General features: G+C 46.6%; 1 long non-coding RNA gene across 1 annotated transcript in view; it reads right to left on the bottom strand.

Annotated features, from left to right (window-relative positions):
- Window positions 1-9,472: 9,472 nt before the first annotated feature.
- The window catches only part of LOC141574281 (uncharacterized), a 28,992-nt gene continuing 12,911 nt past the window's right edge, over window positions 9,473-25,553 (bottom strand). The window contains exons 6-7 of the long non-coding RNA XR_012501193.1: window positions 15,591-16,855; window positions 9,473-13,616 (exon numbers count right to left, since the gene is read on the bottom strand). This is a non-coding gene — a long non-coding RNA (uncharacterized LOC141574281). The remainder of the gene's footprint in view (window positions 13,617-15,590; window positions 16,856-25,553) is intronic.

Genomic DNA, 25,553 nt, shown 5'->3' with positions numbered 1-25,553 from the left:
CCTTAAATGACAATCACTTTAAAACAATCAGATATTGTAACAAAGCAACTTATATGAACCTCATGGTGTCCATAAATCAAAAACCTACATTAGATATGCAAAAACAAGTGAGAAGCACAAGTGTAACAATAAAAATCAACTACCCATAAGGGAAGAGTATGAAAGAAGGACAGAGAAGAACTACAAAAACATGTAGCGAGGTGGCAGGATACAACATTAACATGCACAAATCAGTTGCATTTTTTTACACTAACAATGAAATAGTAAGAAAAGAAAGTAAAGAAACAATCCCCTTTAAAATCACAACCAATAAATGATAAAATACTTACGAATAAATCTGACCAAGCAGGTGAAAGACTTATACATTGAGAACTACAAAATACTGATTAAAGAAATTAAAGATGACTTAAAGAAATGGAAAGAAATACTATGCTCTTGGATTGGAAGAATCAATATTGTTAAAATGGCCGTACTGTTCAAGGCAATCAACGGATTTAATGCAATCCCTACCAAGTTACCCAGGACATTTTTCACAGAACTAGAACAAATAATCCTAAAATTCCTATGGACTCATAAAGACCCAAAATTGCCAAATCAATATTGAAGAAATAGAATAAAGCTGGAAGAATGACCTTCCACAACTTCAGATGAATCTACAGAGATACAATAATCAAACAGTGTGGTACTGGCATGAAACCAGACATATAGATCAATGGAACAGAACACAGAGCCCAGAAATAAACACAGACCTACAGTAAATTAGTCTTCAGCACAGGAGGCAAGCACACACACTGTAGTAAAGACAGTCTCTTCTGCAAATGTTGCAGGGAAAACTGGACAGCTGCATGCAAATCAATGATGTTAGGACACTCCCCCACACCACACACAAAAACAAATTCAAAATGGCTTAAAGACTTAAATATAAGACAAGACACTACAAACCTCTTAGAAGAAAACATAAGCAAACCATTCTCTCACATTCTTCTCAGCAATGTTCTCCTAGGGCACTCTACTCAAGCAATGCAAATAAAAGCAAAAAATAAACAAATGGGATCCAACTGAACTTACAGGCTTTTGCACAGCAAATGAATCCTTAAGCAAACAAAACGGCAACCTAAGGGGTGGGAGAAAATATCTGCCAATGATGCGACTGACAAAGGCCTAATTTCCTGAGTATATACACAGCTCATACAAGTTCATAACACAAAACAAGCAACCCAATACAAAAATGGGCAGAAGATATAAACAAGCTATTCTCCAATGAAGATATAAGGCCAATGGGCACATGAAAAAATGCTCAATACTTCTCATTATCAGAGAAATGCAAATCAACACTACAATGAGGTACAACCTCACACCAGTCAGAATGGCCATCATGAATGAGAAATGCTGGAGAGGTTGTGGAGAAAAAGGAAGCCTCCTACACTGTCACTGGGAAATGTAGTTTGGTATAGTCATTATGGAAAACATTATGGAAATGCCTCAAAAAACTAAAAATAGACTTACCCTATGAACCAGCAATCCCACTTCTGGGAATATATCCAGAGGGAACTCCAATTCGAAAAGGGACCTGTACTCTAATATTCACAGCACCACTATATACAACAGGCAAGACATAGAAGCATCCTATAATGTAGCAACAGATGACAGGATAAAGAATTTGTGGTATATTTATGCATTGGAATACTACTCTGCCATTAAAAAGGATGAAATAATGCTATTTGCAGCAAGGTGTATGGACCCAGAGAATATCATTCTAAGTGAAGCAAACCAAAAGGGGAAAGAAAAATGCCACATGATATCACTCCACATGATATCATGTGGAATCTTAAAGAAAAAGAAGAAAGAAACAAGGTCACTATGAATTCATCTACAATACAGAAACAGACTCGTACACATAGTTAACAATCTCATGGTTACCAGGGAAAGGGGGTGGGAAGGGATAAATTTGGGAGTTTGAGACTTACAAATGTTAGCCACTATATATGAAAATAGATTTAAAAAAAAGTTTCTTCTCTATAGCACAGAAACTTACAATCAATATCAGGTAATAACCTATACTGGAAAAGCCGCTACTGCCACCACCTGAGGAAGCAAGAGAAGAAAGGAGAGTGAGTTACCCTGGGCTAGAGCCCGGTCCTCCACAAGTCCTTGCCCGCTGTTGACGCTGCTCTAGACAGCACTGTACCCTCCTCCAAGGAGCGGGCTGCCATGAATATGTGTCTCCGAACCCGGGGCAGCAGTGGCCACCCCGAGAACAGGCCCTGGAGGAGATGGGAGCAAGTCCACCTGCTCCCCCTGAAGACAGGTACCCCTCTTCTCAGCTGCCGCCCACTGACTGCACCGCACCAGACTCCAGGGAGCAGGCCATGGTCTGAGGGCTGGTTGGAGATGTTCCGGGGCCACACCCGCTTTCCCAAACCCGGGAATAAGAGTCAGGGCAGATGCGGGGTTCAGGGACTACTAAGGAGAGGGGACAGCACCACTAGCCAGGCTGCGGCCTCAGACCCTCCTCAGGGTCCTAATGGGCCTCGTGGCCCGGGATTCAACTAAGCACTCCTACCCATGCACCTCCCCAGCTGCGCAGCTCACAACGCACTCGCCGGCTCCGTGCCCCATCCAGCGCCCCTTCACCTCCCAGGCGGCGGCAGCGGAGGAGACTGTAAGCGTCGGCCCAGACTCCAGGCCGCGCTCCTTTTCAGGGAGCTGCTCCAGGAACACCCGGCTCCCACCTGGCTGCCACACGCTCTGCGCGGGTTCCGCTGTCCGCGCGTCTGTGCGTTTGCGCATGCGCGCCCTCCCCCACCCAGTCCCGCCGGCATCGGGGACTTTCGGCTGGGGCTCCTGCTGTACCGGAAGTGGCGCCTGGGGCCAGGAGGACCTGGGTCAGGCCCTGCGGTGGGACGGTGGGCTGGGACACCACCCTTCTGCAGGCCCACTCTCCTGCAGGCCTACCCTCCTGCCCGCCACACCGCTGCCCGCCATTCCCCAGATCTCCATCCCCAGAGCCCCCATACCGCCATCAATGGGGTCCTGGCGCTCAAAACCAAAACCGCCCTGGGCCGGGCCACAGCCCCAGGCCCACTCCCCTTGCTAGCCTCTCCCTTCCCGATACTATCTTCTCATCCTGGACAGGCCCAGTCTCCCACCAGACCCAGAAGATGGGGCTCCTTCTCCACACACCGAGGTCCCTGCCACATACTCCATCCTGCTAGGTCCTAACTTATGGCCCCTACACCCCAACTTCACCCTTTATGCCTCACCACAGGACCTCCAACATCCCTAAGTGGTCCCCCTCACCCCTCAACCGGGTCAGTTCCTTCTGAGCAGCCTGTCACCTCTCAGCCTGTATCCCCTTCACTGCGGGTTCCCCCTCACACCTAGTGCACCCCTACCTGGAGTTGACTCTCTCACCACTCACCCCGTGGTTGGGGTTTGGTATTCCGGACTCCAGTCCCTATGGTGACTGCCACCAGCGAAGGTTCTGGCCTAGTGTGCACCTGCATAGCTAGTGTCTGAGGCTACCGGCGAGGCGGGCCGAGCTGGAGGCAGATACAATTCCCGCCCTGGTGTCCTGAACCCTGCGAGCTGTGCCTCATCTGAGTCTGAGTGTCAGGGTGATCTCTGCCTGCCCGCAACTGGCCTGTGGACCTGGGGTGGTTGATGGTCCTGATGGTGATCCAGACCCCTAGGGCAGAAGCACTGGGAATGCGGACCTGCAGGGATTGGGGAGTTTGGAGGTTGCAGCTAAGCCCAGAGATGGAGAGCAGGCAGTTGGCTGTGTGCACAGGGCTGTGTGCATGGCGTGGGCTCAGCCCATGTGGGTGCAGGTACCTTGTTCATTCACACTGGGCAGAAGGGAAGAGGGATGGGAACTTTTAAAGTGTTCATGTTAGGAAGCCAAAGCTGGAGAACAAAGCAGGCAGCTTGGATGGCCAGGCCACCATGGAACCCGCCATGTTGCTGGTCCCTTGCATCAGGGGAGACTGACCGTTGACTGGCCTATGAGATGTCCCTTGCCATGGTACGTTTTACAGGCAATTGAAGGGACTTTCACTGCAATTTTAATCACCAATAATTGTTACTTTCTCTGCAGGAGATCAAGTCCACATTCATGGCGAACCTGGAAGGACTCCTGCCTGAACCCCAGCCTAGGGCAGAGGAGGACCCACCTGTAAACATCCTCTTACCTCTCAACAAAAGGCACTGTAATAGAAAAGAACAGATCTGAATCCATATTAGATCTGTTCCTTTTCCTTTAACCCTGCCTTCTGTTATCTAGGCTTATTCTTGCTTGCTCTGCACCTTTTGTAAAACAATGTTGCCTTTAGCCTGAAATGTGCATGAGAGCCTATTCTCAAGGCTCTGACCTTTAAGGATATTAACACTTTTGCCCTCCTATAAAGATAACAAGTTGCAGGATAGAATATAACCTTTGCTTTCTTCGAGGTTTTACAGGGATACCATGATCCGACCCACGTGGACCACTGCAAAGGATTCCAAGAACAAAGAAATCCTACGCCAAGAAGTTTGCAGCAATGAACCACAGCCCCTCCCCTTTTGAATAGAAAATGAACCTGAAGTCTGACATGGGGAAGATGGTTCTCCAGGACGTAGTCTACCATTTTCTTGCTCTATAGCTGTCCACGAGGGTCAGGTCATGCTGCCCCTGCAAAACATCTAACAAAACAAGTTATTTTCTGTTCGGCAACTTATTGTCTTTATATCAGTGCAAAAGTGTTAATATGCTTAAAGGTCAGAGCCTTGAGAACAATCTCTTTCATTTACCAGAGAGGCTAAAGGCAAGATTGTTTTACAAAATGTGCAGGGCCAGCAAGACTGAGCCTAGAAGACAGGGTACAGGGTTAAAGACAAAAGAACAGATCTAATATGGAGCCAGGTTTGTTCTTTTCTATTAGAGTAACATCTAGTTATATGTTTTAAGTTTACAAGAATAAAGTTTAGGCTTTTCCCATTTAAAATTCTGCAATTAAGGAGCATTAAGTGCACTCATAATGTTGTGAGACCAACACCACTGTTTGGTTTCAGACTATTTCCTTCCTCAAAGTAAAAACTTGTATTCAAGGCACAGCCCACATCCTCCCTCCCCCAGCTCATGAAAAACCCCAATCTCCTTTCTCTTTCTGTGTCTTTACCTATCCTAGAGGATCCCTGTTAATGAAATCATATAAAAGGTGACTTTTTGTGTGTGCCCACATAACTTAAGAGGGGACTGGTGATTTTTTTGTGTGTGTTTACATGAATTAGCATGTTTGTATTTTGAAAGGAAAAATTCAGATGAATTAAAGATGATGTGTACAAAATAAAGCCCTTTTAATAACTCTGTGCATTATCTGGGGGTAGGCACTGCTGTTCTAATTATGAAACCAGAGCCAAAAGGGAGATGCTTCACTCTTCCTGTGGTGAAACAAATCAAACAAAACCAAAAAACAAACAAAGGCCAAGAAAGACAGCTGGAAAGACAAACCACAACGTGGAAAAAGCTTTCCTCATGACCCAAGGTCAGAGAAAGATTTCATATCCCTGTGGGCCAAAAACCTCATGAAACCCAGTGTTCTAAAAAGAAAGAGAACTCACACAGGCAGTTCCAATGAGAGGGAGTGCAGGTGGCCAGTGTGCTCGAGATGCTCAACCTCTCAGGTGAGGACACAGGCAGACGGACACACTGTGGCAGCAGCACTGGTCACCATCGCACTGGCAGGCCTTTAGCCTGGTGACAACGTGAGGAGGCAGAGGCCCCAGCAGGTCCTCTGGAGGGAAGAGCGAACAGACGCTGCTCTCCGGGGGAACAGTGTGCAGGATGCATCAAAGGGCCACAGGTGCATCCCTTCCCCAGCGGTACTGATCCTTAGAGCTGATTCCACCAAAGTGTTTGCACAACTTTCAAAGATTTTTTTTTCTTCAGTAACATGAATACCACATAATATGTCATCAAGGCATTTTCAGAAGTGATCTGCCCTGGGTCCTAAAAATACACACACATGAATACACACATATACACGTAAACATATGCACACATACATACAGGAAATAGACAGACAGGATGAAACACAGAGAGGCAGAGGGAGAGAGAGAAACAGAGACAAAACAGACAGAGAAGCACTGAGAGAGAAAGAATGAACACTGGAGCTGGGAATGTGTGGAAGTCATGCACGTTTTCACAAGTCAGTCTACATGTCAGAACCTGGCCCCAATGTCCATCCACCCTGCAGGGGAGGGTGTGGGGATCACACAAGGACGTGTGACCAGAAGGCAAACAAGCAGGGAGACACTGTGGGGCAGCTCACCCTAGAGGCCCAGATGAGACACTGAGCCTGAATCTGAACATGAAAGAATGACTTAGGAGGTTGTGTGCCAGAGTGGAAAATTTCAGAATTGTATTTAATTTCAACGTGGGGACAGGGAGCTGGGAAGCAGGCGGCAAGAAGGGTGACTTTCCTCATTCCTCAGGGCAGACCCCAGCCTGTGTAGGGTGTGCTCTGCGCTCTGCCAGCCCTGTGTGGTGTCCTTCATTTGCTAGGTCTGTGCACAAGCTCCCTGTGATCCCAGCCCATGGGGGTGACATATGCAGTGGACATTAATGTGTCTATAGTCTTATGGCTTACCTAGTAATCAGGGGCCTGAATGATGCCCTCTGCACTGATGGGGGACTGGGGAGACACTGAAAGGCACGTGGCTTGTCCAGGGTGACAGCACTGGTGACGGGGGAGCCGGGTCTGAACCCAGCTGTGTCCTCAGAGGTGTGTCCAGAGCTGGTGTCCTGGCTGCATCCAGGTCTCCCCAGGGCTAAGGGCTGAGCTGAGTTGGTGTCACTGTGTGTGGACATGGCATGGGGTGGGAAGTGAGCCATCGGCAGCCCAGAAATGCCCTTGGGGAGCTTTGTGTCAGGAGGAAGCTTGGGGAAGGGGACCCCAGGAAGTGACCTCAAAATAGAGCTCAACAGAACTTGGAACCTAGTTCCAAGTTCCAAGACACCGACTTTGTAGAGGAGCCCCCTATTCAGCTCACTTGGTTGGTCAACTCAGCGCAACTCAGAGATGTTCTGCTGCATCTCAACACCCGAGGCGCGGCCTGTGGAATGCTTGCAACAAGGGACTGTATCATCGGTGCTGACACTGGGTAAATCTTCACCCCAGGGGCCTCGAGGTACCCAAAGGTAACACAGGGAGCCCCAGGGCAGGCTTACCGAGGCCGTGCGACCACTCAGATCCCACCTGGGTAGCCCCACAGCCCTTTCCTGGCTGGTGCAGATGGGGCCGTCATGTTGGGGTGGGAGGGTCTTGCCTCAAGCAAGAGCAGGCTGAGGAAGAGTCAGAGGCCTGTGAGGCCGGTCACGCCCACAACCCGGGTCCAAAATGGCTGGCTGGGATGTGGAGGGCAAGGGCAGGACCCTGATGCCCGAGGTGGAGCCCATGCCCTCTGGGTATGTCTCTTCCCTCCCGGGTGACTGTCTGAGCTGAACAATGACCCAGTCTGATGTGGCAGCAGAGGGTCAAGTGGGCAGAAACAGGGGTGGTCCTGGCCGGGCAGGGCTCTGAGACCTCTGGGCCAGGGTGGCTGCTGGTCACAGTCATTGCAGAGCCAGACACCACAGGAGCTGGTGGACAAGGACACCTATTCCACATCCCCGAGTGAAGGGCTGGTGCGCCACACTTCTGAGGGCCAGCACAGGATCCGGGTGGATCTGGACATGGAGGTGTCCCCACTACCATGGCCCATAGGTGAACAGGGCAGGCCTCCTGCCCAGACATCACCCAGGCCTCTCACCAGGGTCCTGCCCGGGGCTGACGGGCAGCTCAGCACACCCGGCTCCGACCTGGAGCACCTTGCCCTCCTCCCTATGGGTCAGGTGGAGGACCAGAAGCCCACAGAGGCCTAGCCTGAAAGTGAGAAGGGCAGGGCAGGGTTCATTTGTGCAGGTGAGGGAGGGCCGAGGGCTGGGCCACACAGGGAGGCGTCCCCAAAGGCTGCTGTTGGGACCAGAGCAAACACTGGCCTCAGACCACCTGTCTGGAAGAATTCAGTCACAGAACACATCCTGTGGGCACTTCCTGGGTGAGACGTGTCTGAAAAGCTCTAGGAAGATTTCTGTTCTTGAAAAGGCACATGGAAAGGGAGGCACGTGGGTAAATTGTTTTTCTGTCACAGCTTCAGCATTTCCACAAGACTCAAAGCTCTCTCCAAGTCTAACAGTTACAGATCCAGAGCAGGCGGGGTAGGGGAGGATGCCAGAGACCAAACAAAGGAAGATCTTGGCCCACCAGGAGACCCCAAGTTCCGGCTTGCAGCTCCTACTGCTCCTCCAGGACCTAAACCTGGAATGCTGGGCAACGGAGAACCAGTTCAGGCATCACCACCCCCTAGGGCTGAGCCCCCTCTGTCCCCAGCCACACCTTCTTCTCCAAATTCCCACGGTCAATCCCCTCCCCCACCCAAAGTTGACTTCCCTTCCCCTGGAGTTGTTTTCGTTTGGTTTTTCTTTAGTTTCCTTTGTTTCTTTCACATCTATGATATCCTGTATTTTTATGTTTTTAGTTTCTTGCAATAAAATATAGACTTTTCCCTTTTGAATTGTGCAATTCAGGAGGATTAGGTGCATTCACAATGCTGTGCGACCATCACTACTATCTAGTTTCTCACTATTTCTTTCCTCAAAGTAAAGCCCTGGATCAAAAGCACACACTCCGCTTCCTTCCTCACCAGTCCCTGACAACCCCAAGTCCTCTTCCTCTCTGCCTGTTTTTACCTCTCCTGGATATTCCCTATGAGTGAAATCATATGAAAGGTGGCTTTTTCTGCCAGCCCACATGGTTAAAGTGGAGGATAGTGAATTTTTTTTGTTTTCAATTAAAATAGCACTTTTCACTTTGCCTCCCCCGAGGAGCTTCCTAAGTACATACCCGAAACAGGCTCGCACACACATTTTTGTCTGAGGATCTGCTTCCTGGGGAGCTCAGCCTGAGAGAATCCCTACAGATCTTATCACAGCACTCATGTATTAACGCTGGCTTTTTGCTTTCTTCTATATATGTGATCTCATCGATGAATTCACAAGTGATTTCAGGGAAGGAACTACACTTATTGCATCATCAGTTTTCCTCATCGTCTCCTGAGCAGCACAGAATTTTATGTAGGACTGGGAGTGTGAGTCAACTTTTCAGTGCCAAAGTTTTTCATTATGTTGCAAGTTTTCATTTCTACCACCTGTAGTTTAGGAAACTCACCAGTTTACTGAAATGCATGTAAAATATATAAATACTATTCATATAAGTTATGTCATTATTGGAGCCCAAGCTCCTGGTTTTGGATGTACATCATTTTTGTACATATCCACCAAAGGGGAGGTCAGCTGGGAGAAGACAGCCTATACTTTCAGGAGTCAATGACTGAACATAACGTGCAGGCTTATCCTTTTGAAGTGAAAGATTGAAGGGTATCTGGCTGTTATTTATAGCAATTCACAATGTCACTGAGTCAGAGGGACCTCGGGACCATCTGGTGTCTGACCTTCTTCTATCCAGTTGGTAATTTGCAAGGAGGTCAATATAGTCTCAACATTTCGAGTAAGAATGAAAACACCTTGGTAAACCAGATGAGGAAATAACAAAGTGGAAAAGGGTCTCCCATCAGATTCTATGCCCATTTTCCTAGATCCTCTGTGTGTTAAGATCTTTGTGCTTTGGAGATGGATGACCTGGGCCCCACCTCCATCATCGGTAATTAGTATTAGAAAAGTCACTCCTCTTCCAACCTCAGCTTCCTTGTCTGTCAAATAGGGAAACAGTAAAGGCACCAAATTCATAAAGGGCTTGTGAGGGTTAAAGTAAATGAAGTAATTACTGAGTATTGTGCCTAGAATGGTCTTGGGCACCTCCAAACCCCCACTGTCATCATTATCACAGCAGGGACTCTCAGTATGTGCATAAGAAGTGGGGTGTGAGCTACTGGATTGGTTTCCATCTCCCCTGAGGCCTGCCTTGAGGGCAGCATCTGCTTCCTCAGGTTCAAGGGATGCAATTCTCTTGGTTAGCTTGCTCCCAGGAGGCTTGCGTGGTGAGGTCAGGTGCCTGGGGGTATGGCAGTGACAGAGGCAGGTGTATGGGACCTGCCCAGTATACTCTAGTCATCTTGCTCCCATCTCCCACTCAGACAAGCCTGGAGTCTGCGAACACAATTCTTCAACTTCTTGCTTATGAAAATGATAAGGAGGACTGCAAAATGGCTATCGGTCCCTTTAAAGGGAAGGCTCCATTGACTGAATATATAAAATTGTGCCAGAGAGTGGGAACAGAAAGTTTTAAGGCCAATATTATGTTGCAAGCCATGGCAGGATTGAAATTAGGAAAAACTTTTCAAGGCAAATGTTTTAATTGTGGAAAAATTGGTCATACAAAAAAGGAATGAAGAAATACAAAACAAAAGGCTGCACCAGAAAATCTTATGAGAAATAAAAAGGAAAAATCTCCTGGAGTCTGTCCAAGATGTGAAAAAGGAAATCACTGGGCAAATCAATGTAGGTCTGTGTTGCATAAGGATGGGACAATGCTTCAGGAAAGCTTCAAAAGGGGCTTGCTCCCAGCCCCATGACAAAAGGGAGCGTTCCCTGTACATGCCAGCGTGAACAAAGATTACAGCACAATGTCATGGAATTATCAACAGCAACAGCAGGGAGTGACTCCATCGATATCCCCTGTTTAAATTCACTTATTCTTATGCCAGGAGAGGAACCGTCATTAATATAAACAGAAATGTATGGACCTCTTCCTCCTGGGACAGTGGGCCTGTTATTAGGAAGATCGAGTTTAACTTCTCAAGGTGTCCAGGTTCATACTGGGGTGACAGATAGTGACTATACAGGAGAAATTAAGGTCATGATGTCACCTACAAAGCCATGAAAAGCAGAAAAAGGAAATAAAACCGCTCAGCAGCCGCTGCTGCCATACTACCCTGCAGGTGTCAGCAACACTGTGCGAGGAAACGAAGGGTTTGGAAGGACAGGAAAGGTGGGGGTGTTTTTAACCAAAAAGATTCTGGATTCACATCCTGTCTGTAATGTGAAAATACAAGAAAAATCTTTCAGAGGCTTTTTGATTCTGGAGCGGACATTTCTATCATTAATTCTACTCACTGCTGAGTCGATGGCCAACGCAGTCAGCAAATATTGATGTTGTGGGTCTAGGGAGAACCCAGGAACTAAAATGTAGCAGTCTGATCCTTGATTGTCGAGGCCCTGATGGTCAGACAGCTAAGATACAACTTTATATTGCTGACTTGCTGATAAATCTATGGGGGAAAGACTTATTAAAACAATGGAAAGCTAAAATTTACATTCCTCTCCCAATCTAGTCAAATAAGCCAAGCAGTGATGGCACATCAAGGCTACCTGCCTGCTATAGGTTTGGGGAAAAACAATCAAGGAATGTTAAGCCCAGTAGAGCCTAAAATAAATAAAAACAAAATATATCCCTTGTTCCTGGATTGGAAGAATCAATATTGTTAAAATGGTCACACTGCCCAAGGCAATCTACAGATTTAATGTAACCCCTATCAAATTACCCAGAACATATTTCACAGAACTACAGCAAATCATAATAAAATTTATATGGAACCACAAAAGACCTAGAATTGACAAAGCATCACTGAAGAAAAAGAAAGAAGCTGGAGGAAAAACCCTCCCAGGCTTCAGACAATACTATAGAGCTACAGTAATCAAAACAGCATAGTATTGGTACAAAAACAGACATATGGACCAATGGAACAGAATAGAGAACCCAGAAATGAACCCACACACATTTTATTAACTAATCTTCGACAACGGAGGCAAGAACTTACAATGGAACATAGACAACCTCTTCAGCATATGGTGTTGGGAATACTGGACAATAGCATGTAAAGCAATGAAGCTAGAACACTCCCTTACACCATACACAAAAATAATCTCAAAATGGATCAAAGACTTAAACATAAGACAAGATACAATAAACCTTCTAGAAGAAAACCTAGGCAATGCATTGTCTGTCATACATCTCAAAAATGTTCTCCTAGGGCAGTCTACCCAAGCAATAGAAATAAAAGCAAGAATAAACAAATGGGACCTAATTAAATGTACAAGCTTCTGCACAGCAAAGGAAAGCATAAGCAAAATAAAGTGAAAACCTATGGAATGGGAGAAATTTTTGCAATGATGAAACCGACAAAGGCTTGATCTCCAGAATATATAAGCAGCTCATATGGCTTAATATAAAAAAAAAAAATCCAAAACTCAGCAGAAGACATAAACAACCAATTCTCCAAGGAAGAAATGCAAATGATCAATAGACACATGAATAAATGCCCAATTTCACTAATTATCAGAGAAATGCAAATCAAAACAACAATGAGGTATCACCTCACAACAGCCAGAATGGCCATCATTCAAAAGTCCACAAATGACAAATGTTGGAAAGGCTATGGAGAAAAGGGAATCCTCCTACACTGCTGGTGGGAATGCAGACTTGTGCGGCCAGTGTGGAAAACAGTATCGAGATTCCTCAAAAGACTAGGAATCAACTTAGCATATGACCCAGGAATCCCACTCCTGGGCATATATCCGGAAGGAACCCTACTTCAAAAAGACACTTGCACCCCAATGTTCATAGCAGCACTATTTACAATAGCCCAGAAAGGGAAACAGCCTAAATGCCCATCAACATATGAGTGGATAAAGAAGATGTGGTATATTTATACAATGGAATACTATTCAGCCATAAATATGACAACATAATGCCATTTGCAGCAATATGGATGTTCCTGGAGAATGTCATTCTAAGCGAAGTAATCCAGAAAGAGACAGAAAAATACCATATTAGATCACTCTTATGTGGAATTTAAAAAGAAAAGAAAAGGACAAATGAATGTAAATACGAAACAGAAACAGACTCATAAACAAAGAATGCAAACTTCTGGTTGCCAGGGAGGAGGGTGGTGGGAAGGGATAGATGGGGAGTTTGAAATTTGTAGATACTGACAGGTATATATAGGATAGATAAACAAGAACATACTGTATCGCACAGGGAAATATATACAAGATCTTGTGGTAGCTCACAGTGAAAGAGAATGTGACAATGAATATATGCATGTTCATGTATAACTGAAAAATTGTGCTCTACACTGGAAATTGACACAACATTGTAAATGACTATAACTCAGTAAAATAAAATTTTAAAAAAAGAAAGAAGAATCAGATAACTAAATGCTTATCTAGCACACACTGAATTCTTCTTCGGGGAAGGGAGTGGTATTCAGCATTTAATCTGATATTGTAAACATTCCTGAATATAAACAAAAGACGTAGGCTCATGGAAACTCATCTTAGTAGTGGAAAGAATCCAGTTAAGCCTCTTCATTTTACAGGAGGGGAGACTGAGACCCGGCATCTGTCCTTCTGGCAATCAGCAGCAAAGTTCTCCAAGTCCTCATGTCTTGCACTATATCAAAAACCAACAGATCTATACTAGTCCTATATTCATAAAAGTCACTTCTGCATTTTTCCAACAGTAGGTAATCTAAGTGTCTTGCAAAAACTTCCCAAAGAGTCAGGAAATCACACCAGTTTGCTGAAATACAAAAATATTTAATTACATATTAAAACAGCTTGAACTTTATTCTCTCTGTTTAAAAAGTGACATGTCAAATCAATGCTTTGATATTTTAAAACCTATTAAGAGTACAGAAAGAAAATCAAAATTTTCTTCAATCACAAAAGAGATAAGGTTATTCCCTGAAAATATTTAATGTTGATTTTTCTAAATTAATGGTTCTGGTCAGATTCCTTCAAATTTAAAAGTTCTAGTGGATGGTTACATGGCAATACGAATTCTGAGTTGTAAAAATACACATTCTATGTAAATAATCTTCAAGGTTGTCTGCTTAAGACACTTTAACTAGTCCCTATCTTACTAGAATGACATTAATTTCATGAAAACTTCATACTGCACTAATCAAGTCTGTCTGGTCTTCCTCATAAATTCCTGATATAGGATGAGGCTGCGGCCACAAACTGCCTCAGCTTGAAATTAACACCCAAGGTGAAGCAGCGGATGCACATATCTATTCATGATGTCACCTCCGTTCACAGGTCTGGGCCCTTTACTGCCTGAAGGGGGGTGAAGTCACCACCCGTGGCAGTGAGGGAAGTGCGGCTCTTCCAGGTCTCACCTGGGCTTCACTGACTGTTTCCCCCACAGACTGTCTTCAATGATTAAAAAGCTCTCAAGATTTTTACACCATGCAAAACTAAATAAAGACATTTCTGCAGACAGAGCCCGTTCTCGGACTTAAACCTTTTTCACGTACACTCAGCAAGAGGGAAAAAGAAACATGACTCTGCAAAATCTCTAAGCCTCACTGCTCACATGAGTAGAACGGCCTCAGCACATGAGGAGTCTTCACATTGCAGGGTGACAACAAAACAAAGCCACCCACAGCAACAGGCACTCCCAGAGAGAGGGAGCAGAGGACCGGGGGCTTAGAAAGCTGGAACCTCCTCCCAGAGACAGCAGAGACAATGGCAAGGGATAAACACAGAGGAGGGGAACACTGATGGGAGGGACCTCAGGTCAGAATCAAGCCCAGGAAAGGGGGAACAGAGACATCTAGACCTGATCTCCTCTATCACATCTCAGGCTGCCTCTTCCCTCTCCAGTAGCTGAGACCCCACTGAAACCACTAGAACGGCCTGAGGAAGAATGATGAACTATCTTCAAGAACCATCAGATTCAATGGGTACAAAGAGTGCACCCAGGTTCAGGCCTCGCGGCTTCTGTTCTCTGCACCACTTGGTGGTGGGGGGGATGGAATAAATCAGGGAGAAGGAAATTTAAGGCATTTCCTCATCTAATACACATCTACGACCAGAGGCTTTCTCCTTGGAGGGAATAATCCATAAAAAAATAAATAAAAACTCATGGATCAAAAATCACCTGGCAGCTCTGTGTCCCACCTGGATCTCCGCATTCTGTTATTACCTTTGCAACCTGTGCAATATGACAGCTATGTCCTGAACCTTTTAAGGCAATTTCATTCATTAGGGGCTCAAAGGGTCAAAGTCATTCAGCGATCATTTGCAGGTCATCTCCTGAAAAAAAATTCTTTCTGTCTGCAGCTGCTAATGAACATAACCAAATCTAACTTCACTCAGTAAAAGAAATTCATCAACCAGGAACAAAAGCAGCAGGCCCCAGGCCCTGAATCAGCTGTTAAAACTGACATCTGGGATTAACATCAGCAAATACCCAGGATGAAAAGAACCGAGAAGTTCAAGGTCGATCTACCATAAAATATTATGTATCTGTTCCAGAAATCAACCAATGACTGTAATCCATTATTATCATTCAATAAGACTCAATATGATTGATGCATATTCAGTAAAATCAGAAGAAAATGTCTCATGTGTAGGATTCTTGACGCAACGGATTTTATACTTTATTTAAACATTAGTCAAGCTTAACTCAGAGGAAACAATAACAAATTACTCCTGCTTGCTGAAGGACTGCCAACGAGCCCAGGACAGAGGCACGGGCAGAGCTTACCGGGCGGTGTCTGTTGGCTGCCTTGGCAGGAAGTGAGCTGCCCTGGAACCTCTGAGCCCCAGCCTGGCAACCAGTCTCAGCAGGATAGTGATAGATGACAGAGGCCGAACGCAGCCCCTCAAGCTCAGCTGGGTGTTAAAGACAAAGTACAATGAACAAAATTACGGCCCATCCTCATCTCAGACTGCAGTGACTAAGAATGATTTGGACAGTCTGGTTACGTGGAAATACCAATTTTCCCCCCAAAGATCAAACCCACAGATCTCTGGTTTTGTTACAAACAGGAACACACCACCTTTTCTGCTCTGCACGCCCGTGTCAAGGCTGGCAACACGGAAGAATCTCACGATGCTCAGGGTTCCACTGAGGGACTGAGCCCACACGTGAAACAGGCCATCCAGTCCTTCATTTAACCAAGAATCTAATGTGCGCTCTGTGGCAGGCTCTGGGCCAGATGCTGCCACTGCAGAGAGATGGATTGTGCAGGAAGGACCCCGAAATGAAAGTGTTTTAAAATAATACCACCTGAAGCAGGACCAGAATACCTTTCCACCTCCTTCACCCTAAATTCATCTGCCCCACCTGGAATAAATATCTAACTGGCCTGCCTCCTTCTCAAAGGCGGCCACAGTTAGTAGCTACAACCGTTTGCTCTCCTCTCACTGGCAGTTCCACCCTGAGAACCTTACGCAGACACACGCCTGACAAGCTGGGCTACAGTCTTCATCTGTATTCTTTAGCTCTGCGGGCCTCCAACTTTTTGGTCTTAGATCTCCCTGACACCCTGAAAAATCACTGAGGATCTCAAAGGGTGCTTTTGTGTGTGTGTGCAGGTTACATTTACAGATACTTACCATATTCAACAGTAAAACTAGGGGAGAGGGATATGGCTCAGGGATACAGCACATGCTTAGCATGCAAGATGTCCTGGGTTCAATCCCCGGTACCTCCATTAAAAAAATGAAGAAAAATAGAGAAGGATTTAAAACTTTATATATTCATTCCTATTAAAATAATAAGCCCATTAAATGTTAAATTTTTATGAAGGATAACTATTTTCCAAAACAAAACGCCAGAAGATTGGCATCATTTTACAGTTCTATAAATTTCCTTACCGTCTGGCTCAACACAAGTGAGCCGGGTCCCCACAAGCTCTTCTGCCCTCCGTCTGCTGTGGTGTCGCACGTCGTGGAGCCCCCGGGAAGCTCCACTGTACCTTTCCAATGGACTGAAGGTGAGAGGCCAAGAACACAGGACCCCATTCTCTGCAGGAAGCTGACAGCCCGTCACCACCATGTGGGTCAGGGGCCCGGGTGGGTTCTCATCCTGGAGAAGTGCCCAATCTCACAGCTACCCTCCAGCCATCAGTCACGAGGATTTACAGACTTCTCTTTCAATACAATGTACTCAATCTCCCATCATTTCCTTTTCTCATTCAGCTTAATTATTTTTACATGTTTTCTCTTTTCTTTTGCATTGATTTCTTCTCTTTCCCACTTTTATTTCTCTCTACTCTTTAAGAAGCCAAATTAGGAAATGTAAGTCCATTCAAGAATCTCTTCTACTTAGTGTGTACTACAGCTCGTTGTTAAACTTCTATCAGAGAATTTTGTTACTTCACTCTGACCCGTATTTATCCTAAGTGGCTGGCAAGCCCTCTGAGCTGACAGCTTCTTCCAGGAAAGAGCCCCATTTTAGTCCTTACTCCCAGAGCATTTATTAACAAGCATTTAGGGAACATCTACAACATGCTAGATGATGGAGACACATGGACCTTGCCTCCCGCTCCCACCTCCAGGAGACAGTCCCTGCAGGAGAAAACCATGTCACAAGCATCTCAAGCACAGAGGGAGACTGACAGACCCCACTGCGGGTCAGGCCCAGGAGAGGCTGTCCTTTGACTGAGTTTTATTTTTTCCAGTGTTTTATAATTGAGATATAATTCACATATAATAAAACTCACCCACTTAAAGGGGTACGATTCAGCAGCTTTCTGTATATTCACGGTTGTGCAGCCCTTACCATCATCTATTTCCAGAACACTCCACCCAAAAAGAAATCCCCTGTCCATTAGCAGTCACTCCCCCTCCCCCTGTCCAGCCAGCCCCTTGCTAGCATCATCTGCCCTCTGCCTCTGCATGTGCCTATTCTGGACATTTCAGATCACTGAAATCAACAATATGTGGCCTTTTGTGTCTGGCTCCTTTTACTTAACATGTTGTTATTAACGGTCATCCATTTCAAAGTGGTATTAGCATACTATTTTTTTTTAAGGTTATAGTTTATTAGAAGGTGGTAAATACTATCAAATAGAGAGGATTATAAGGGGTGGGGTTTCAAAGGGAAAAGGGCGGGTTGAGCCGTCAGGGTGGACTTCCCAGAGCAGGTGGCCTTTTTCATCCCCCCTCCCCTTTTTTCTTTTTATTCATTCTTATGTCTGAATAATCACTACATGGAGATATTTTATTCTGTTCATCCACTCAGCAGCTACATATGGACAAGGTCTGGAAGAATGAGTGTAAGAGGTTCCTAACAAGAATTTCATTTGAAACAAAGGGTAAGATGTGCTTTAAAAAAGCCAACACCCAGAGACACAAGGAAATCCAGCGCGTTTCTGAGCAAAGGACATGCTTGCTTCGGCAGGAATACCGTGCAGGGCTGGGGTGGATATTGGCAGGAATCACGGTGAGGGAGTCACCTGAGAAGACTCCCCACTGCAAGCAGCTCATCCAATTCTCTTCCCTCATCCTGTATTTTTAGAGCTGTGTTTCAAGGTTTTCTCTTATTTCAAGTAACAGCACTGTAACTACACATCTGATCATCTGCATCAGACCACCTTAACTTCAAGCCACAGAAAGTCATTCACTGACCGGAGCAGCTCCAGAACAAATGGTGATGGACCAGGGAGTCCTGAAGCATCCCAGCCTGCAGGCACAAACCCCCTTGTGTTTCCGCATGTGCCCTGATGATGTCCAGAAAGTAAAATGCACAGAAATGTCTCACTGCTGGCGCACAAAGTCTGCCCCAAAATTGCCCCAAAAGCATGCTGGCAAAGCACTACTCAATCCTCTCACCATAAAAAGAAAAAAAAAAAAAAACAATAAGCAAAGAAGGCAAATTTAGACTCTACAATTGAAAACCAGCAACCATCACTGACAGTATCTTAACTGGAATGGCCCTGACTCTGAAAAACACTGCGTAGTTATTTTTCAAATGTGATAGACATATAAGTATTTCATGTAGATGATATTACAGAAGGATTTTTCTTTTCAAATTTTCCAGTCGCAACATTAGCACAAGAATGTTTATGTTTCAGCTTTAATATCTATCTTCTACTTTCTTAAGTTTTAACCTATTATTTTATAAAAAGGGCTATGCTGCATATTATAAACCAACTGTTTGGATTCTGCAAACGAGATCTTTACAAATTCACAATTTCAGAGCAAGCTTTAATGATGCTTTGAGAGCTGGGGCCTGGGGCGCTCACTAACAGCTCTTTAAATACTGACAAGGATGTGCTATTAAGTAATGCAAAGGCTCTAATTCCGTGTCAACTCTGAAACCAAAGAAACTACACCGAAGACTTACTTTATCATTTCAGAATATTCCTATTCTTTTGAATATTAAATTTCTTTAAAGATATTTTTGAGAAAAACAGCAGCTATATTCAATTTCCTTTCACCAAGAAAGCAATCTTTATCAAGAATAAAAACCCCTATGGAAATGCAAAAGATGGTGAATTTCTAGCTAAGTGAACAAGCAGATCTCAACACAAATTTAAATCCTATCAGATCTCACTTGAACGAGCTCAACAAAGTCTTGGTCTACCCTGGAATTTAGCTCTTCTGTTCCAAATATTGGCTGAGCTAAGACCATCACAAAAGGCAGGGAAGGGCAGAAGAAGAAAGTCAGCCTGGCTGCCACCATCTGCTTTCTTCCAGCCACAAAGTGCCACGAGGGCGGCCCCGCTAACAAGCCCTCCCCATAAGGATATACTACATCTACACTGTCCCTGTTGTCCCCATGCAGCCCTGACACCCCTCTCCCACTGGTAGCCTCCCAGCCTGCGAGTGGTCTCCTAATGACCCTTCCACTCAGTGGTACCCACCCCCTCCTCCCCACTACACACACACACACACACACACACACACACACACACACACACACACACACACACACACACACACACACACACACACGAGAGCAAGGGCCAGAGTGAGAGAGCGAGAGAGCGAGAGAGAGCAGGGGCAGCTCTCCCAAAGCACAAATTTGATTACATCACTCCTCCACTGAAACACTTCGGAGGTTCGCTGGTACAGTTCTAGCCACACCCCCGCCCCTGCCTCTCATCGCCCAGCCTCACCACAGTACCCAGGTCCCCAGTGACCTCAGGGGCCCCCGACCTGATGCCTAGCTACTTCCCATCTGCCTCCACGCTCATTCTGATTCTGTTTCTCAAGGAAACCTTCCCTGCCTCCAATCCCTGCACTTTGGTTTAGGTTTCCCTGCTTTGTTCCTAGGACATTCCAAGCTAAATCAACTTCTGACACTGCTAAGCTCGCAAGAAGCAAGTACATTTTGCTTACTACTGTCGGTTCACCCCTCTCCCCTAGACACTTAGAAGTGCGCGTGTTATAAATAAATGAATGAAGGGGTGGGTCTCAAAGGGACAGACAGACCTGCTCTCACCTGTCCCGACCCCTTCTTTCTGTAGAACATCAGAAGCAAAACCAGGAGTACATCTCCTGAGGGTCAATTCCTGCTGACAACCGTCACTGCCTCCTCTGTCAATTCTAGTAAAAAGCAAGCTCCCCCAAAGCCCTCCACCCCAGGCCCTCTCCAGTGTCCTCCCCAGCAGGGGCACCCTCCACCCTGGACCTCACAGGGCACTCTCCCCGAGTCCCCACCCACAAGCCTCCAGGCCTCTGCCCGGGCTGCTCCTGCCACCTGAGCCACCCTCTTGACCCCTTCTCCTGGCTGATTCTTACTCTGTCCTCACAACTGAATGTAGAGTCCATTTCCTCTAGGAAGTCCTTTCTGTTAATGTCCTTTAGCTCTTGGCTGGGCTCCCTCTACAGCAGCACTGCATAATGACCAACTGGGTGTTTGTCCACCTGCTCCTTTGAGAACACGAACTCTTGAAGGCCACGTGGGAAGAAGGAGTGAGAGATGATAAGAAGGGTGGGAGAAGCAAAAAGCAAAATTCACAGCCCAAGTCCCAAATTCAAGGAGTCTTTCTCAGAAAAAAGAATAAAATATTTCACACGTGTGCAATTTGGCTACTATTTTTGTGGCTCGTGGACAGCAAGAGCTTGGTGTTCTAGTCCAAATACCAAGTACATGCAAAGAAATGTATGTACTCATATCCAAAGGAAACCAGAGCTGCTCAACAACAGTTTGCAGTTAGAATCCAAAGGAACTTTGATAAAGGTAATTTCTCTCTGTCTCCTTATTTTTTTTTTTTTTTGGCCTCATATAGATTTAGAAGTATGCATGACTAAGTGATGACTACAGGCCTTGATTCTGCACTGGAGCATTTGGGGCCAAGGAAGCCCAGATTACATGCACTGTGTAAATGCAATCACACCAACACACTGACAGGTGCCCTGGTGGTGGAGCTAAATTTCCAAAGCAGACAACCTTAAATTCGAAGACAGCTCTAAGTAGAAAGTAAGAAATGCAAAGTTCTGTACTCAATTTCATATGCTATTTGGGCCATTAACTGATAGTGCATCTTGTCTAATGAAACCCAAAAATAAATTGTCAACGTCGATTTTCTCCATCTGATCATTTTATGCTAACATTGGATACCAAATCCTCACTCCATACAGAAATCTCAGGCCTAAGCTGCAGTACAGTTACATCCCGCGGAAGAAAGCCGATCAAGGGAGAACTGGAGAGTTGCCCTTCAGAAGCTGCTAAGTCTGGTTTTGCACCTGTACGTCATTTGCAACCACGTCATCGTCAAAGGAGTAAGACCTTACATCTGTGGGGCGTAAAGCACTGCGGTGCTTCCGAACCATCAAAGAACACTGAGCGTTGTGAAACAGTCCTGAGGCACTTAAATCGTACTTTTTGTGAAAGTCTCCAAAACTGACCCACTTCACCATTCCAGGTACAACAGGGAGGTACCAGAATTAGTAGAGAAAACATGCCCTTGAAGTCTGACAAGGCCCTGCTTGAATCCTGCTACAGCATTTACTAGCCGCTAAACGGACCAATTCCTTAACCCCTCTGAGAAGGCTTGTCAATCCGCAAAAGGGGGCTGCCACCGCCCACCTGGGAGGCATGGATGTGAATGCAACACGCAAGTAGGGCGGCCGACTGGTACCTGACACGGGGCCTGACTAGTTTCCCTCTGCTGCCCTTCTCCCCATTTAAACTTGCACTTTTCCCCCAGTAAGGATCAATTCCCGGGGACAGAATGCCCGATTCTTTTGTGTATCCCCGCATACATGTCTCACTCTTAGGAGGCCAGAAAAAGGACTGCCTCCTCCCTAGTCACTATCCGTGTTCTTAAGTGTTTTATTTTGTTTTTTTTTTAAGTCTACTTGGCAGGGAATATATTCCAGAACTGTCCAAGCACCATTCTCCAGGTTGGCTCCCCTCCCAACCCCCATCCTCTTTCACCTCAGATCCTCTGTCTGAACGCCTTTTGTACGTGGAAATCGGAAATCGGGTCCGCTGGGGTAGGGGCTCCCCAGGCCTCCCTCCCTCCCTCACAGGTGAGTGTGACTAGCTTCTCCCCACTCCCCACTTCAATTCCAGCTTCTGAGGAGGTGTCCTGCCCAGATCTTGCGGTTTCTGCTTCTTCCTGAGATGCACATGTGGCCATGACCCTCCCTCCTGATTTCTTCCTGGGCGGCACCGCCCCCCTCCCCGGCCCCTTGAGGATAAATGGCATTGCTCTGAAAATCCCAAACGCTGTTGACTGACACACCAAAGCAGCATTGTCTAGGCTTTCCTCCAGCCCAGGCACAGCCCTGCCCTCCCTCAGCCTCAGTCTTTACATCTCCAGATGAGCTCATCCACATGCAAGGCTGTGAACACCAGCTAAGAATGATGACTCCCAACGTGTAACTCTAGTATGGCTCCTTCGCCTGAGCCCCAGTCTCATAGACCAGAGTGCCTCTTTGAATTCATAACTCGGATGACAAATGGCGTCTTAAAATGCCTCATGTCCGCCATTTACAATGGAATTCAACCCCTTACAGGTAACTCCCGGGTTCCCATTTTAGTAACAACCCCAGCACCCACATAGGTGTTTGAGGTCACATTCAATTTCCCCTGTTCCCTCAACCCAGCCCTGCCCTGGAATCGGTCCTGTCATGTCCATCGCTAAGCCCATCTCAAGTCTGGTTCTGCAGACACCGCGGCCGGAACTCTGCAAGCTCACCGCATGGTGAAGTGAGTCACAGTCCTTTGAAGGGTGCTCCCTGGAGGGGAAGGCATCTCCTGTCACGGGTCACCTCAGAAGGCACTGGATTCTCACAAAGGAGGCCCAGGAGATGGGACTCAATGTTCTCCCGTGGTCTGAACTTTGAAAGGCCTGAGGTCTGGGGGAGCTCCTTGTTAGCAGACACACATGCCAGTAAGCAGGTGAGGATGGAGGAATCCAGGCAAGGCTGTTCTCACTCCGACCCCTAGGCTCTCAGGAGCCACGGGAAAGGCCTGTGTCCAGGGCACAACACGGCCATCACAGTTCCCAGCCTGCATTTGCCAACTCGGACAGCCTAGACTCCTTCTACCTGTGACACTTAACTTCTGTTCTGTTCCCTCCAAGACTGTGATGGACTCTTTCAGAAAGTCTGGCCTGTCTCAAGCGAGACCAAGTCAGTGAAGGATGAGGTGTCCTCATTTGGACCAGAGCATGAAAGTAGAAACAAGGTCTCATGACCAGCATGAAGTTGGTGGGCAAACCCTTCCCCCGGGTGAGATGAACCAGCTTGGGGGGTGAGAATCCAAGGTCCTAGATCGGCCAAAGCATCTACCTTCACTGCTGACTGAGGTGTTGGAGTCTCACTACCGCCAACTAACGACACGGCCGTCACTGGTGGACGTCAGCTGCAACAGACACGGAGTCAGCTATTTACTGCCAACATGGATTAAAAGTAAAGGCCGGTGCAGAGAAGCCTGCACGGCTGCTGAGGCAAACCACAGACCCGGCTCTGAATGCCCACTGGCTAAATCAGAGAGGAAGATACCCTCCCCTTTAGCGGTCCCTGTGTCCACCCGATCCAGGTGAGCCAGCTACTTAGGAGAAGGCCATGTTCTCATGATACTCAGAAAAACCAGCCTCGTAAAGGGAGTAAAAGAGTGGCATGGATTTTAGACCCGCTTCTGCCCCTTTACGAGGACAAAGTAAATGGCATGGGGAAGGCAATAGCAAAAGAAAACCCGGTGACTGATTCCTCCAACAGCGTCCCCTGCAGCTGCTCACCCCTGAGCCGGCCACTTCCTCACCAGTGACCCCCGGCCTGGAAGCGCCGTCACGCACGTCACATAGCGACAGCCAGGAACTGCGTGCCGAGCACGTTTGTGCAAAAGCCAGAATCAAGCAAGGTGCTGCAGACTGAATTTCCAAGTGAAAATACCCATGAAAAACATCCCCCAGAAGCCTCCTAAATCAATTCGCATCTCACCTCCTCAAAACAAGCAAACAAAATTAATAAGGGCTCATTTGTCACCAAATGTAAGGAGGATCAAACATGTTTCTCAAAGCAAGGATTCTACTAGGTATCAAACACCAGCAGGTGACATGCTAACAAAGCAAAAATTCCAAAAAATTAGAAAATAAAAACATGACTGAGATAATACATGAATCAAGGCAACTATTAAGTTTTTGCTTTTTAAAGCGGTGGAGGCAGCATGGAGGGCAATCTCGCTATTTCCAATGCAGGGTGTGCACAGCCCACATTTTCAGACCCAACAACACGCTCACAGGGAGCTCCGAGAGAAAACGGAAAAAAGAGAAAGAAAAAGGGGAACAAGCAAAAATTAGAAACCCACAGTGCTCTTGCATCAGTGGCTGTGGCTACTCTATTGGACAGAGACTCCAGGGGTCCCACCAGGGGTCCTGGCTGAAAAGAGAGAGTAAGTGTCCACACTAACCCTAAAAGGATCTCTCTGAAACAAACGCGGATTCACTTTTAAACGTCTGAAAACTGGCGGGCTGCACCTCCCTCCCCCCTTGGCTACAAGACAGCCCTCCTCTTTGCCAATCCCTTTCTGGATGTAGGGAAGAAACCTGACACAAAGTCAGGGTAGCCGGGCCTCCAGGTAGGCTTATCTGCTGTCTGTGTCCAGTCCCACCAAGTCCTCCTTCTCAAACGGGATGCAGGGGAAGGGGATCTTGTCCCTAGGATTGTCGGGGGCCCCGTCCAGGCTCTTGGACACAAGCAAGATGAAGAGTGACTTGATGATGGCCTCGACTTTCTTTTCCACCACTCTGCAGTCTTTGTAGGTTGAAGGCCACATCAGTGGGTGGCTGCTTGACCACCTCCCCATGGACCCAAAGGCAAAGAGCTGAGGGTCGTAGAGCGTGGTTCCATACAGCTCCTCTGCACGTGGAGCTTCTAGAGGGTCTTGGCCAAGAGGCAGTTGGTAATGGTGACAAGGCCCAAGACCTTGCGGTGGGTCTGGAAGTCGTTCCACCCATTCTTGGGTCCGTAGTGGTGCCTGTAGTGGATACAGAGTGCCCACTGGGAGCCGCACAGGCTGATCTGGCTCACCGAGGAGATTCACTTATAGATGCAAAAGAAATTCTCCTCTGAGACGATCCCCAACAGGTTGGACCACCACAGGGAGATTCTGGTTGTCCTCAGCACACTGCACATAGTAGGGATGCTCATGTTGCAGGCCCTTCTGAGAGGGGAGAGGAGACTGAGGTACACACTCTGCTGTGGGCTGCAGGCCCTTCTAGGATGCGGTGACCTGGCGTGTAGCAGCCATAAGGCAGGGAAG

Source organism: Camelus bactrianus, chromosome 20, assembly GCF_048773025.1.
Source record: "Camelus bactrianus isolate YW-2024 breed Bactrian camel chromosome 20, ASM4877302v1, whole genome shotgun sequence".
Taxonomy (NCBI): Eukaryota; Metazoa; Chordata; class Mammalia; order Artiodactyla; family Camelidae; genus Camelus; species Camelus bactrianus.
This window is presented reverse-complemented; position numbering and strand designations above follow the sequence as displayed.